Source organism: Periophthalmus magnuspinnatus, chromosome 11 (genome assembly GCF_009829125.3).
Source record: "Periophthalmus magnuspinnatus isolate fPerMag1 chromosome 11, fPerMag1.2.pri, whole genome shotgun sequence".
NCBI lineage: Eukaryota > Metazoa > Chordata > Actinopteri > Gobiiformes > Gobiidae > Periophthalmus > Periophthalmus magnuspinnatus.
The window spans coordinates 15,507,381-15,524,773 of NC_047136.2; the positions used below are offsets into that span (position 1 = coordinate 15,507,381).

General features: G+C 38.3%; 1 protein-coding gene across 1 annotated transcript in view; it reads right to left on the bottom strand.

Annotated features, from left to right (window-relative positions):
- rnf19b (ring finger protein 19B) overlaps positions 1–17,393 on the bottom strand; it is a 43,748-nt gene that overhangs the window by 26,061 nt on the left and 294 nt on the right. The gene's annotated exons all lie outside the window — the stretch shown is intronic.

The window sequence follows — 17,393 nt, forward strand, 5'->3', positions numbered from 1 at the left end:
TGAATATATTATAATACATTTAAATATGGACAAATGAGAGAGTAACATGAAGCTTTTCTGTGCATCATTGATTAATTTACTCATAGGATAGTAAAGGGGAAGAAATATCCAACTTTAACTCTGTGCAAATAAACTGATGTTTATATTATGGCAAATTTCGCATAGAAGCGGTTTCTATAGCAACCATAAGGTTGCCATAAGGTCATATCAGGTTTGTCTGTGTTAATTACTTAACTTAACACAGTTAATATTACTAGAATTAAACAAATGTATTTAAATACGATTTCAATGTTCACTAGTGAGATCCACGATGAATTTCCTTTTAAAAGCAGCATTATATAGTCTATTAGTTTGATATTACAATTTTATTTATCTATTCAAAAATATGTCTACTTAGTTTTTCCAAGTAGCTTCCATTAAAGGTATTAAAAACTGATATTGAATTAACTTTCTGTTGAAACAATGTTGCTCCTGCTGTTGTCATGTTCGCCATTTGATCTTAAAATGTTTGTATTAACCCGCTCTATGATCCTCCTATTTTATTTTGCTACTGTGTCCATAAATCAAGATATGAACATTAATAAGAGACAAATCAGGCTCCTTCTTTCGCCGAGGTCGCTCTTGCTAGCGTTAGCAACATTAACAGTGTTTGACTGACAGCATTGGTAAGGGGCTGCTCTCTGCTGAACTAGTGGTGAGGGGGGTAAGGGGTGTTACCTTCAACAGCCTTGCACCGGATTGGCTCTTTGGTTGCTATGATACTGGTGGTCGGAATTCCAAATATGAAACTCAGCTCCAAATTCACCTCTATAAGGGCTAGCCTTGATGAGCTTCATTTGACTGGAGCCGAACACTATGGGTGATGTCACACTCCCTTAGTCCACTTCTTTATAAAGTTTATGATGATAGTTCAATAAGTAATTAGCCCAAATGAAACTGTCTAAAAATGTAATGTATATTTTGATGACCGTTTAATAGCTTGCCTGGATTAAAATGTATCACTAATGTAAATGATCTGTGGATTATTTGGGTGTTTCTATTTAAAATCAATTTCCTGTCCTCCACAAATACTGGCTCTTGGCCTTATCTCAGAGAGGACCATCACATCACCACATTGTAGAATCTGAAAACTACCCATTGTGGACTTTAACTGCCTCCACTTTAAAATCCCAGCGTCACATTTTACTCTGATGCCCTCCCACGCAGCAGCGCCATCTGGAGAGCTATACCACGCAGTCTCTGTCCTGCTTATGAAACGCTCCCATCTCAACTCTTTTCACTGCCAATTTTATCAAAAAGGCTCCAAGTATCATTGGAAGAGCAGTTTGTAGTGGGTTGTAACAGGTTAGGGTAAGAAAAAAACTGTCTTTGGTTTTGAAAGCATGAAAAGATATTTTTTAACTGACTACATTTAAGCACTTACTATAGTAATTGTACAACCTGTGTATTAGCCTACTCAATGTATGGAAATGATACAGAAATCATGGAAATTCACTTGCGTATACTTTGGAATGGGTTGGGGAACAATGCACAGATTAAAACTATTAGAAACATGTCATATAAATAAGAATACAATTTCCTAAAAATACTGAAATCAACATGAATTAATTTGTCAAAAATGGCAAATTTCACACTGCAGGCTCAGTCATTGTTATCATGGCATACATCAGTAGAGGTATAATACTTCCTACAACAGGCGCAAAGCCAGATTGGACTACACTAGACTAGATTGTACAACACTATCACAATGTCTTGAGGTTTCATGTGTCTGGTGCTGGGTCCTGTACTGATGGTAAATAAACTTGTCCTGCATTAGAACTCCAGGGTCATGCCTAACCTTTAAAATAAAGTAAACTGAAATGGTTTTCAGTTCAAGGTGTGCCATGTCAGGATCAAGGAATGCCAAGTGTCTAACGCAGTGATAAAAGCAAAGTGGCTATTTAAAAAAAATCTAAAATCTGAAACAGGTTTTGAGCTATTCTGAGGTAATTTTTTAGTTTACTACATTCCATATGTGTCCATTTATATTTTTGATGCCTTCAATGAGAATCTACAATGCAAATAACCATGAAAATAAAGATGAAACATAAATGAGAAAGTGTGTCCAGACTTTTGAGTGGTAGTGTATGCTTATAACGACATAATGCACACATTAGAATGCACACATTAGAATGCACACAAAAGAGTTTTAAGAAAAAACACATAAGGAATTACGCACAAATTTTCAGGAGCCTCTGATCAATATGAGCATTCATGGACCTGTTTAGGTGTTTGATTATCAACAAAATTATTTGCTAATGATAGCTAGCATGTGACTGTAATTTTATGTCTAAAAGGCTTCTTTAACAGAATAAATAATTTCACCTGTTGTCAACTAAACTAGCTCTTTCTGGTCAGATTGTGTCAAAATAAAGCTAAAATAAAGTCTAACAGAGTCTCAGATAGAGCAGTGCTTACAGTTAGCATCACACTCCAAAGTGTGGATTGCTGATGCCAAAGCACATTATAGTTTGTGAATTTTGCTTCTGATTCTGATTCCAGGCAAATCAACATTCTCAGGGAGACAACAAAGTGATAGACACAACCATCACCAGAAAAGTTACATAGTGCACCTTTAGGCAGTATTTATTTTCCAGTATTATTAGCAATGGCAAGGTAGTGTTCTTTCGGCAAGGTAGTGTTCTGAAAAATACAGGCTTATTCTGACCAAAATCCTAGGTCACTGCTCCTGACATATTACCCAAAGTCACTAATAGATGGGTCAAATGCAGATGTCAAATGTTCCTACATGGGCAATAAAGTCTACAAAGTCTGATAATACTTCATATAGGCGTTATATGAAGTGTTATCAGATTTTGTAGACTTTATCACCCATGTAAGAACATTTTACTGCACATTTTACTGCATTTGACCCATCCATTAGTGACTATTTATATTATATTGGAACATTTTGACTTTTTCACATTCAAAATATATACTGTTATCTTTAAATGTAATCGCAATGGTTCTAATTTGTTATCATTCTGAAAAAGGATGGATAATATTTTCTTGAGCCTGTAGTCTGGTCTCCTGCTGGTCCTGCACTGACAGATGGACTTGAACAGACTGAGGACTTCACACTCTGCTTATGGACAGACATAACCCAGACCAAGAGGATGGTGACATAACAGACCCCCTCCAACCCCCTCCCAAATAACACACTGTTGTTTTTAGTGTCTACTTATCTGTTGCAAGATGAATTGAACTCAAAGCAGAATTGCAATTTATATAAAAACCATTAGCAAATCTCAAATGCTGCGGTTTTTGAAGTACCACAGTTTCCTCCACAAACAACAAATTTCTGCATAATTGTTCATAAAAACTGCTAACCCTGTAGTTTAGATTTGTACCAACATGGCTGCGGTTGCCATGGTCATGGTTTTCTGCTCTGGCTGGCACACTGAGCCATTTATAAACTTTAAAAAAATTGTATGTAACATCCATCCATCCATCCATCTTCTTCCGCTTATCCGGGGCCGGGTCGCGGGGGCAGCAGTCTAAGCAGGGACTCCCAGACTTCCCTCACCCCGGACACGTCCTCCAGCTCCTCCGGTGGGACCCCAAGGCGTTCCCAGGCCAGCCGAGAGACATAGTCCCTCCAGCGTGTCCTGGGTCTTCCCCGGGGCCTCCTCCCGGTGGGACATGCCCAGAACACCTCCCTAGGGAGGCGTCCAGGAGGCATCCTGAGCAGATGCCCGAGCCACCTCAGCTGGTTCCTCTCAACGTGTAGGAGCAGCGGCTCTACTCCGAGCTCCTCCCGTGTGACCGAGCTCCTCACCCTATCCCTAAGGGTGCGCCCGGCCACTCTGCGGAGGAAGCCCATTTCAGCCGCTTGTATCCGCGATCTTGTCCTTTCGGTCATTACCCAGAGCTCATGACCATAGGTGAGGGTAGGAACGTAGATTAACCGGTAAATCGAGAGCTTCGCCTTCCGGCTCAGCTCCTTCTTTACCACAACGGACCGATACAGTGACCGCATCACTGCAGACGCTGCACCGATCCGCCTGTCAATCTCCCGCTCCATCCTTCCCTCACTCGTGAACAAGACCCCGAGATACTTGAACTCCTCCACTTGGGGCAGAGACTCACCACCCACCCGGAGAGAGCAGACCACCTTCTTCCGGTCGAGAACCATGGCCTCGGATTTGGAGGAGCTGATTCTCATCCCAGCCGCTTCACACTCGGCTGCAAACCGCCCCAGTGCCTGCTGCAGGTCCTGGCTCGAAGAAGCCATCAGGACAACATCATCTGCAAACAGCAGAGATGAAATCCTGTGGTTCCCAAACCAGGCCCCCTCCGGACCCTGGCTGCGCCTAGAAATTCTGTCCATAAATATAATGAACAGAACCGGTGACAAAGGGCAGCCCTGGCGGAGTCCAACATGCACCGGGAACAGGTCTGACTTACTGCCAGCAATGCGAACACAGCTCCTGCTCCGGTCATACAGGGACCGGACAGCCCTTAGCAAAGAGCCCCGGACCCCATACTCCCAGTATGTAACATTTTTAACTTAATATTTCGAGGGTGTTCACCAACTAAGAAGTGCAGCATGTGCAATTCAAAGGACAGAAGTTAAGGACTATTGGATTGTGTGATTTGAGTAGTTTGTTTTTCATGTATCCATGGTGACCCTGCTTGGAGATAGCTATGCTAGACAGCTAGCTCTGAAATGATACAGACTTTTTACAACAATGCAACAGGCTTTCTACACCAAATATGGCAGAAGACCTTTCAGGGGAAACAGTTTGAAGGAATGTCCTGTCTCATCATCAACTGAAACCCCAGAGCGTAGAGAGGCTTAGAAGAGGCTTTCCTGTTGTGTTCAGAGTTCACCTGTTGCCCCCTGGAGGCTGCTATGATGCTGCACACTTTTGTCCTGAGAGCTGTTCCTCCTCTCAAACTGCCCTGACACTGGACCTGATGACCCTACCTATTGAGCTGCACTGAGACTTTTGTTTGAGCTTTCATTGTGCTTAAATTGCCCCTTAGACAGACAGATAAACAGATTTCATTTCCATTTCATTTAATTTACAATGTGATTCTTGTATTAGTTTGTCAGTTCATATTCCAGTCTTTTTGTCAGCTCTTCAGTATGCTTTAAAGTCTGAACTTTGAACAGAATCCAAACATAAATCGCAAATCTAATCGTGGTCTCCACATTTGTCAGAAAAATCACAGCTTGATATTTGTCAGCCCTAATCTGGCCATATAGTTTAGAATAGCTACAGGTGCGTCTCTGCCACCAAAGCTAATTATACTTATGCAACAACATGATTCAACTCTGCAGTGGACATGGTCAGGGCACGCTCTGTTCTGAATGGAGACAGGGAAGGGGAAAGAAGGAGGGGTAGATGAACAGAGAAAGAGAAAGAGAGAGAGAGAGAGAGAGAGAGAGAGAGAAAAGAGGGGAGGAAGAGAAAGACAGCGAGAAGAGTAGGGTAGAGATGAAGGAAGAGAGGCAAGATGGGGAAAAGAGAAAGAAGGAGGGAGAGAAAGCTAGAGGGAGGGGGAAGAAAGGGTGAGGAAGAAAGAGAGGAAGAGAGGGGGGAAGAAAAAGGGGGAGGAGGCAAGATAAGGCAGAGAGAAAGAAGGAGGGAAGGGGGAACGAGGGAGGGAGATAGAGGGTGGAAAGCTGGGAGAGAGAGGTGGAAGGAACAAATAAAAAACAGGAAGGAGAGAAGGAGAGAAAGAGAGAAGGGTGGAGGGAGAGAGGAAGGAAGGAGATGGGTACAGAGAGAAAGAGAGAGAGAGAATTGCTGGACACAACAAAGAGAGGGAGAGGTTGTGCTGAGGAAGAATAAGAGAAAGAGCAAAAGAAAGAGGAGAAGAAATACAGAGAGGACAGCTGGACACTGAGGGAGGCCCACATACAGGAGAGAGGGAGGCATTAACATAAAAAGTGACTAACTGATTGATGACCAAACTGATGATGTCAAACATAGAATGAACAAAGAGTTTTAGAGCCAGAAGTCATTTTCTAGTAGGAACATTTATTTTTGTTTACATGCAAAGAGCTGGTAGTGAAAGTAAAAAACAATCAAACCACCAATCTTAGAAGTTTATATGTCACAATTGCCATGACCATTGCATAACATTTGCATTTGGCCTCCTTTTATGGATTGGGACTTAAAAATTTGTAGTAAAACATGGTGTCATATTGTAGTAGTTCCACTAATTGAGTTAACATAACTTAATATTTCCTTCACTTACTGAGGCATAGTTCATTAAAAGGACAACCAGGCCAAGTTACAGGTCAAATCTGTGGAGAGGCGACCCCACTCATGGTAACACTGCATGTCTTACAAGGTGTTTTTGAGTGATAAAAACACAAATTCATTAAATACATGATTGATAGTTAAGTTTAGTGCCAAAATATGCAACATTCCAGGCAACCCTACAACATTTCTCTGGCAGAGCAATCAGCAGAAAAGTCAGCAGAAAAGCACACTTCACTTTTAAATAGTGAAACATAGATTTAGCCCAATTGTCATGAAGTGGGTTAGTAGGTGATAGGTGTGAGGGACAGTTCAGAGCATTATGTTTCGTTGCGTCAAATAAAACTGGACTATCCCTGGTGTCTTGTCTCTGGTTCTGGTTTCACTTGAGTAAATCTAGACTGTGACTGAAGCAGCAGAAGTAGCTCTCTCAAAGCCTCATAAAATAAATATGAGATGGACAGAGACAAGCTTATAGCATGGAGGTACAAGATGAACTATTTTTGGAGCTCAGTATTTTGCCTCTTATCCATGCAAGCAGGACTTCATCCAGACTTCAGATAAAATGTGGATACATATGTACACATTGGTTTATTTATATGAGTTGCTCTGTTATACTTCAGAGTTACAGCCAAAGTATGTTGTAGTTAAGTATGGAACAATGGCACAGTGAGTTGAGAATTTAACTACCAAGAAAATGGCAACTGGTTTAAACCTCCTTCTCTTTTGGAAACTACATTTGACAGGTTAGACTACAAATTTCACTAAAACATATTAACAATATTATATATATAAAGTATTATTATTATTATTATTATTATTATTATTAGTAGTAGTAGTAGTAGTAGTAGTAGTAGTAGTAGTAGTAGTAGTAGTAGTAGTAGTAGTAGTAGTAGTAGTAGTAGTAGTAGTAGTAGTAGTAGTAGTAGTAGTAGTAGTAGTAGTAGTAGTAGTAGTAGTAGTAGTAGTAGTAGTAGTAGTAGTAGTAGTAGTATATTTATTTTTTAATTTATTTATTATTTACAATTTCACTTCCTAATTGGATTCAAGCAAACAGAGGTATTTTGTGTGTTTGTTTGTTTATCTATTTAAGTATCTATCTATTTATCTATTTCTTGTGACATTTCATTTTTGTTGGCATAAATTTAAACAAGGGAAAAAAAATTAACAAAAATACATGTTCCAACCATAATGTGATTTATCATTATTGGCATGAACAAAAGGAACAGGGAGAAGATAAATCTTATAAACTCTGCTCCTTTTACAGATCATTAAATTAAACATTTCTTTAATAATTCCACAGCCAAACCAAGTCCCCAAAGGGCCACATGCAGGTTTAGGTATCCTCTTGTGGTTTACATTTCATACACTTCAATAAATTCCGTGGTCACACAGTCCATTTTTTTTTTTAAATTTAGAAACTAATGCAACATTCGAAGCATCATGATTTAATGAGTTCCATAGCTCGACTCCATACACAGAGACATATGCCTGTTTTAATGTTGTCCTTGAGAATAGAGTTAGGAAACATATATTGTCTCCTATAGTCACAGTACTACGAAATGAAAGGAAAAAGATATTCTACAACTTCTGGTAAATCTCTTTTTTGGCTCTCCACATCACTAATAAAGTTAAGTTTTAACTTTTCTTGATTAGACTTAAAGTGCCCATATTCTACTGTTTTCTAATCTATGTTATAATGTTATTTCATCATCACAAACATACTTGGAGTTGTGAGTTCTTTTCTCAAACAGAAAACACTCTGTTCCACCTTGTGATGTCATGTTGTAATATAGGAATCCACCCACTGTGTGTTTAAACTTTCGGACTGTAAGTCGCTACTTTTTTCTCACGTTTTGAACCCTGCAGCTTATACAATGGTGTGGCTAATTTATAGACTTTTACTGGCTAACGGCTACCGGGGGCACTTTCTAACACTAAATGCAAAAGTGAGACAGATGTGGGGAAAGATTATGTGCTAAAGAATACACTAGTTTTGATGGCGCATTGGTGCCGTACTGCCGATTTTCAGGCACAGTTTTTAAAAAAGTCTGTCTTAAATTAAAAATAACAAAAAAAACTTCTGTGTACAGTCTTCCTCAGATTAACAGAGTTTAGCGCTTGGCTTATTCATTCTGGTTATGTTTTTCAGACCCTTTGATATTTTTTTCCTTTTTTTCCGATAAAGTTGCAGCAAGCGTGGCCCTGATTGGCTAATCCAAGTGTCATTCACGGGATTCACCAGAGACCAGACTGATCTTCGTAAAGTATTTAAGAAGTGTGTATTCCTGATCCCAGGCAACATATAGGCAAAATCATCTAGTGTCATTTTTATGTTTTCAAAATGGCTGTTTTTACCAAATGGAATAAATGCTAATGCTGTATTTCTGAACTACAGAAGAAATAAAAGTCAGATACCAGCCCTTTAATCAAACTAACACAACTGGATAATGCAAATGTTTGTCAAATGTGAACGTCACAGACCAAATTGGCAGTCCCATTACAAACATGTTGGCTCGGATGTCCGCTCATCTCTATGGTTACACCCCCTTCTCTCTGTCAGAGCAAAGATAAACAGATAGTACTCCGTCTCCTTTCCCAAGAACTGTTTTGCCAATTATGTTCGACTGATTCCCTGGAAAGGCGTCTAAACCTGTAGGCTATACTTTATAAAGAAGCAGATGCAGTTTAATTAAAAGTCCCTTAATACTTCTTTAGAAAAATACGTTTCACTCAAAATTTCCATTGGCCAGAATTCATGCTATTTGAGAAATGATTTCATGTGGAACTCCAACTTTGAACAAGAGAATCAGTTTCATATTTAGGCACAAGTTCAAGGCTCTGTTGTATCAAGGATTTGTTATTTGTGTAATTATAATCCTTATTTGAATCATTTCAAGACCACAATACCACATTCTTTATTACAGTGTGTCATTTTCAACACACAGTCAACATTATCACATCTGTATCAGTAGGCCTTCTTGTTCATATTTGTATCTAGTTTTAATACAAGTTTACGTACTGTGGTATAATTATTGACTGATTTTTGTTCAATGCAAAGGACTTAAAAATAATTAAAACATTTGATAAAATGCCTCACATTTCCAGGAAAAGAAGGGAATGATCAATATTCTCTACTTTGCCAAGAAATTATTAGGTAAATCAGGGGATTTCTGACACAGTGAAAGTGAACCGTTTGCAGTCTTTGTCTCTTATTCTGTTAACAAAGCCAAGAAAATGTAAAAATAAATAGAAATCGACCTGTTGGACATAGGGCCTACAAAGGTGTTCTGTTAGTATAGGTCACATTTAGGCTTGATGAGAGGATCTTGCCTTTAGGGGTATATCGATAAATATGAATATTTTGATTTTTCTATGAATAATTATAATGATATTATGTCAATTCAACAAAACAAGTGCTAAAACTTGACTCAATAAAATTAAATCCAACAATAAAAAGCGTCACACTTTGCCTAGAGGACAAAGTAGATAATAAAACTACTTTTACTAAAAACACCAGGCACTATATACCTGGGCATTGTATCATTTTCAATACAACATTAGAGTTTTTAATACAGCCATGCAGCCTTAAAGATCAAGACCATTCAAATTAAGTAAGGTACCATACATGCACATTTTTCAGAACTGATACCTTCTGTATTAGTTTCAGTACTAATTAGGATATTCTTTTAGCCCCAAACATGCAAGAATATTTTACATGTAGGTGATCCTTGTTTTGAGTTTTATCATTACACAGACTCTGTTTAGTGGTATTGTAAAGAGGTTTTCCTCCAGCTCGTGTTAAAGCTGCATCTTATCAGACAGGATTAAAGCAGTGACTGGAGCTTGAGACTTTGACAACAGCCAATGACAGGAGCCCAGCGAGTTATGGGACTACATATTTTAGTTCATCTGCATATATATTCAAATTAATTTTAAATCAGTTTAAGCTTGGGGTAGAGCAAATGCAAACACACCTAGGTGCCATTCTTAGTAAAGTAAAGAGGTTTGAATGCATTTTAATACAAAACTCATTGGTATTGGTATCAGATTGATATCCCTGGTTAGTCTGGGCAGGGGTTAAGCTCGCCTGTTACACTGGCGCAGACCAGGTGGTCCATTAGTTCAGTGTCTTTGGGTTAAGCTCATCAGAGACAACAAGCTGATATCTCTTTAAGTAAACCACTGCAATGCTGACAAATCTGTTGTTTGAGAACTTCAAGCAACTTCAAGCCGGTCTGAGTCCAAGAAAGCTACTTAGTCATCACATCCAAAAGCATCCAACAAATAGGACACCGCTCAAACCAATATATTTTTTTGGCAATTTTGACCGTAAATGAATGAATTCGAGATTATTGTACCTTTAAGAATGGACCATATCATAAATAATGCATGAAGAGCAGCGCTAGATTTAACCTGAGCTAAAACAGGACAGCGCACGAGAGGAGGAATGATCTGTCTCTCTGTGGTCATAGTTCAGTTGGACAAGTCACAGGAGACATGAGGAAGCCAAAACATGGAGTAAAATGCCCAAACAAGGAGTTGTTAATGTGACATCACAGCTCCAAACATTCCAGGCTCCACAGACAGACACAGCAGAAAAAAGGAGGTTTTATCTTTAACCTTAATTGTGAAATAACAGACAAAGTAGTATTATGGTATGTGAATCATATTTGTTGTGAATATTATTATGATTTCAAAAAAAAATAATGTTCAGGCATCGTTATTCTACTGCAAATGTTTGTGTATTTTGCAGTTCCAACACTGCAATTTCCTTATATCTATACATACATATCAGATCATTACACTTCTAGTAAAAACTGCGTTACTATTTTTTGTGAAATGCAGTGCAGTTGTTCAGATACATGCTTAATTTAATACTTAAACATACTTAATTAATACATAGAAGGCTTATGATAAGCTACACAGGAAGTAGAATCCTGTTTACTGTCACTAATCTGCAGCAGCTTCACCCCAATTCTCAAGATTGCGGTGAAGCTGCTGCAAGATTTATGTAAACAGACACACGCTTCAAACTTAACATATAGTGCTGTTTTGGGGATTGGGTGTCATTATTTGCGGAGGATAAATTCTATAGATCCGGCCTAAGTCGAGCAAATGAATCTGTAGTGTGTGGTGGGCTTAAGGCTGTATAGAATTCCATTTAACTCTGAAATGCAGTGTTACCAACAACAATCAAAAAGACAAGATTAGGAAATAGCTCTCTGTCTTATGTTGCATCAACTTAATCCACCCCAAAATACATCTAAAATCGCCCCTCTTTATAATTGTAATACAAAAGCCTATTTAAGGGCATTTATTGAACCCGCACCTATTGCCTGAGTTACAGTACAAAATGTTCACAGTGTAACAGACTGACGCACCCACGCACTCACTGCAGATACACATTTAGGAGAAATTAGATTTGGTGTGGACTTGTGGGCGGGTTTTGACTGATAGCAGATCTAATGGTGCTTCATTGGAAAAGCATTTTCTGAACAGGACTTCCCAGGAATTGAGGCACAGAGAAGAATGAATGAGGATATGCACTGAAATATGTAGAGGAGTTTTATGAAGAAATTCCATGGTAAATAATGTCTTCATATCCAACTAAATCTGTTTTTAATACTTGTCATATACATTTTTCACAATGACTCTGTCCTTGTTGAGTATATGACAGTAAAGTTTAAAGGGTGCACAAACTTTTCTGGTGAAGGATCCGTCACCTGCTTGTCTCCGTGGAGATCGGTTTACACCGCTTTGAATGTTCCACAGTATGGCATTATACTTATCCATCCACAGACAAGCAAGAGAGAGGGCAGATCTGTGGAGCATGTACAGGCATTTTTGAGCATTAAAACACCTGTAATAAATTAAATGTTAGATTGTGATGTTTAATGTCATACTGTGGAGCATTCCAGTCAAAGCAATAAGATTTCCACAGAGACAAGCAGAAAAGAAAAGTAGAATAGTGCACCTTTAAAACTTCTCCTGTGTATCAGTGGACTGCATGCTTCTGTATTTTATTCGTCATTATTTATAAAAAGGTTACTAAGGTAGAAGAAAATACTCAACATACAACTACTACTTGTTGTCCTACTGCTAATACTACTACTGTAAAACAACCACCTTTACTCTGAGGCGATACATATGTTCATAAAGTACATTTAAATTCAATTTGTTATGACATTTGAGCCTTTCCAAACATTTAAAAATCAAAATTGGGCATGTACTCCTCTACACTCCTCTCAGTATGAGGACCTATCTCTTTTCAAAGCCTGAGAGGAACAGCCGTGGGAGGAGATGGACTCAATCGGACTTTAGCGCTGTCTCTCATTAACACCTCTGTTTGTGTGTGTGTGTGTGTGTGTGTGTGTGTGTGGTGCGTTCAAGGTCCGGCGAGATGCTGCGGAAAGCAGAGTGATTCAGGGAGCTATAATTAGAGCTGTGCTGGAGGAGCTGCACTGCTGAGGTCCTGAAAGTTTCATGTGAGCTGCTTCAGAGGCAAAGCTCCAAGATGCTTAACAAAACTTGAGTCAGGCACGCCCCCCTCCCACCACCAGAGGGCTCTGCTAAATAAAGCAGCTACAGGGGCAGACAGATACTAAGGATTATATCTATAAAGAGTAAATGCTTAAATTATGTAATACGATTTCACAGCATTTACCAAACAATACAGTTAATCAAAATGTAAATGATATAAAGTGAAGACCCACTGCTCTAACCCAAGTAATGGCATGTACTAAACCCTCTGACCTGTAGGCCTAAATACTGACCTTCTTGGGTCAATAAGGTTAAGTCAGTAAACATACATTTTTCTCAGCTTGTAAACATTTAGCGTGACATCTGGAGGCTAAATTGCAGGAACCTCACATCTGATTGAATAGATATTATTGACCTTAATCACTTGATTTCTCTCATGAAAAAATTATTGCATTAAAAAAAATCTGCATCATATACGTGTTTGCGCACTACTACATGCAGTAAACAGGCCAATTGGTGTAGTGTTTCAGAGGAAGGAGACACAGGGCAGTGGGTTAGACAAAGTAAATGCATGTAAAACCTGCTCATTATAGTGTGAAAGAGGAGACCCGTGATGGGACATTAACTCTAACCTGAGTGAGGTAATGCTAAGACACAAGACATAGCCTCCACTCCGGTTACACACAGAAGATGAACCATATTTGTTACTGTACTGTACAAAATGTTTTCATAGACACAAATGTTCAAAAACAAAATGTTTTCATAGACACAATGGAAGCAAGGAAAAGAGTCTATCAATCCTAAAAGTTTCAATGAATACATTATCATTATCACATTATTACATTATCATGATTTGAAATTGCTATGCAATTAATTGAATTTCAAATCATGATAATGTATTCAATTACAAACATTTTGTTGAAAATACAAAGATATCCGACATTTGGCTGCTGCCATTTTTTGCCAATACTGATATTTATATATATTATATCAATAGTGAGGTCCAAAATATATCTTAAATTGAAGTAACGATCGCAAATGAATTTGACTTTTGTAAAAATAATAACAAAATGTATTTATCTGGGATATAAAATAATTATTAGTTCAATGTTTCTGTAAACATACAGCCATATTAAGTTCTTATATTTGCATTTTTACTCATAAGTCTGTACTAAAACACAAATCTGATGCAATGAGGACAATCTGGGAATGACACATGGGCAGAGATAGAATTGGGCAGCAAGGAAACATTGTGCAGTTATGTAGGCAGTATAGCTACATAAATATCCCCATTTCATTATGAATGAAACCTGTAACTTTACTTTTAAAAATAGCTATTGCTGGGTTTCAGATGACATCACAACATTCTGTCGGCCAATAATATTTAATACAGATGTGGCAGATAAAATGAATATTGTTAAATGCAGATATATGTGGTAATACAGTGAGTTCTTGGGTCTAGGTTCAACATTTGTGAATTTACCCTCTGGACATTTCATGGAAAAGCACAATGTAAATGGTAGGCAAAAGTGCCGCTTGTCCCCGTCTGGGAGAATGACATTAACACAATCTAGAATCTAAAAACCATGAATTGTTAAAATGATAGAAGTTGAGTGGATATGCACCTGTATATTTCTTTCCGTTTGGGAACTTCAGCAAGTCATCAGAGTCCTGGTGCAGCCATTTAATTTTATATCTCTATTATATATAATCATGGGAAATTATGACTGTTGTTGCCACAGCAATTTACAATTTAAAACAAATTATTATATATTTTGAGTGGGAAAGTCCTCAAAATGTTACATATAACAGGAGGCTGAAACCCATGAATAGAGACACTTTTGGCAAAAACACAATTGAGGAGAAACTTCAAAGGGCCCATATTACTCAATTTTCTGATCTATGTTATTATGCTGTTTCCTCATCAAAAACATACTTGGAGTTGTGTTTTGTTTCATTTATACATGTTTAATATACAAATCCTACAGCAGGATTCCCTGAAGTCCTCAGAGTGCAAGATGGTTCATGGCACTAATATGTCATAGATGCACTTTGGTGCTAGGCTATGGAGAGACTTGTTTACAAGCAGAGCTGCTTTAAAGTCTATTCTCTGAGTCACATGAGCCAGTGCAGAGACCTGAGCACAGGACTTATGCGCTTGTACTTCCTGGTTCTAGTCAGGACCCGAGCAGCTGGATGTTCTGCAACTGTCTTAATGCTTGTTTGGAGTGGCTAGGTCGTTACAGTAGTCTAACCTACTGGAGACAAATGAATGGATAAGTCTCTGTAAGTCTGGTTTTGACAATATACCTTTGATTTTTGCAATGTTTTTAGATCATAAAAAGTGGTCGATGTTATTGATTTGATGTGGCTGTTAAAGTTCAAGTCTAAATGTCTAGCCTGATTTGAAGGTTTTAGAGAGAGAGACTGGAGGTGCCTGCTGACACTTTCTTCCACTAGGTTTCTGTGGGCCAAAGATGATGACTTCAGTCTTGTCTGAGTTTAGCTGGAGAAAGTTGTTTTGCATCCACACACTGATCTGTTGGATGCAATGGCAGAGTGAATCCACTGGTCCATACTCACCTGCTGCAGTGAGACATAGATCTGAGTGTCATCTGCAGAGTTGTGGTAGGACATATTACTGCTGTGTATTAACTGGCCTAATTGCAGCATGTAGAGATAGAGATCAGTAATACAGCAAGAACATGACTGTTTTAAAACCTCATACACCTTCACTACAGTCATTTGGATAATTTCAGTCCTAGAATTGCCCACCTCTACAGAAGAAAAGGTAGCTTTTAACTTGAAAACTATCGCTTCATGACATCACAAGGTGGAACAGAGCATTTTGAGCTTTGCAGATGTAGACAGACATCTCCAAATCTCAAAATGCTCTGGATCACTCAAATATCTGTGAATGAAAAAAAACACAACTCCAGGCATGTTTGAGGAGGTATCAACATTCTAAAATGGCTTAAAGCTCACAAGAATCAATTTGCGTAATATAGGACCTTTAACAATAAGATTGTGTAACACAACACTCCATAAATACCCTGCCCAGCTGCACATATCACATTTAGCTGACTTTGGCGTCTTTACATAAAAATACACAATGTCCTGAAACTAGGGAGTGGCAGGGAAATGAATTGGAGAAGAATTTAACTCTTATATGTGCTACAGGAGCAACTCAGTAAGTTATCATCAAAAAGAGCAGACTACACAAACTTGCACTCGCACCACACCAAAATTGGGACTCACTGGGATTAAACCCAGAACTGAACCTGCACTAGGAATGGAACAGGGCTAAACAAGTCTACATCAGGACTAAGATAAAACTACACCAGGACCAAACTATAGGACAAGAACGCAGCCTAAAGATGACCCAAACCAAGATATTAAAAACAACTTTAACTTTAAAAAATCACATATAATATACCTCGACACTTGCTTAATGCTTAATAGTTTCTCCAAAACTATACAGATTGCATGTCTAACAGTATTAGCACAATACGCAATACGGTAGCCTATCATATTCACCTCATTTCGTCATTTGGATTGTGTTATTTTGCATGTGGCTACTGATCTTGACAGCAAAGAAATTCTATATGGACTACGGAGCCGTTTTAAAGCCTCCCAGAGAATCAGTGGAGGGTTGACTTGTTGGTGCACGTGAACATTGAACATTTTACACAAATCAGCCTACTTTGATCAGAATTTAACTGCAAACATCTTCGTTCAAAATGAATGGGATTCCCTTCTTAACCGGAAGTACCACTACAAGGAAAGTGTGATTTAGTAGCATTTAGTGGCAAAAGGGGGTGGAGCAGAATAAGGTCATATCTGATATTATTTACTAAAATATCATGTTATGTAAAACTGGACTATGACCCATCCTAAAGTCCACCAAAACCAGAAGCATTGTTATGTAATCTACTGGTATATAGAAAGTATTTTTGAAAGAAACATTACATAGACTATAGCCTAAACTTCTACACCTGTTGACTACCATATAAAAAGGAACTAAACGGAGAAATACGCAACTTGAGGTACACTGTGTTCTAATATTCACAATACATTCTTAGACTTATATAGTGAGTTAGTTTAGTAGTACACATTTTGTTGACCTAGCTATATTATTTTGCTGCATACTGCTGCTAATTAACTAAAAAAATTGCCTGGCTACAGTATCCTCATGTGTGAAACTTATGACAGTGCACTATGACATTTCTGCTGGATGCTCCGCCACTTGTTCATATTTAGGAGATGTTATTACTTGGTCTGAAACGTTGCTCAACATGGCACTGAACACACAAACATCTCCATGGAGACAAGCAGGTGAGGTTAAATCAGGCTAAGGTACAAGCCTGATCTGTGGAGAGGCAAACCCAGTTGCAGTAAGAATAGCCTAGTTTTTTCCCAAGCTGTAAAAAAAAAAAAAAAAAAAAAAGAAAAACCAACTATAATTTAGATAAGTTGCCATACTGTGAACATTTCAAGCAAAGCATAATAACATCTCAGGTGGCAGAAAAGTTACATAGTGCATCTTTATTATCATTTGTTGTAGGTTTTTCATGCATCACAAGCTGTCACTGCACAACTTACAGACATATGCAGGTTACAATTGTGTGTCACCTGTCATATAAGCAGCCATTATAA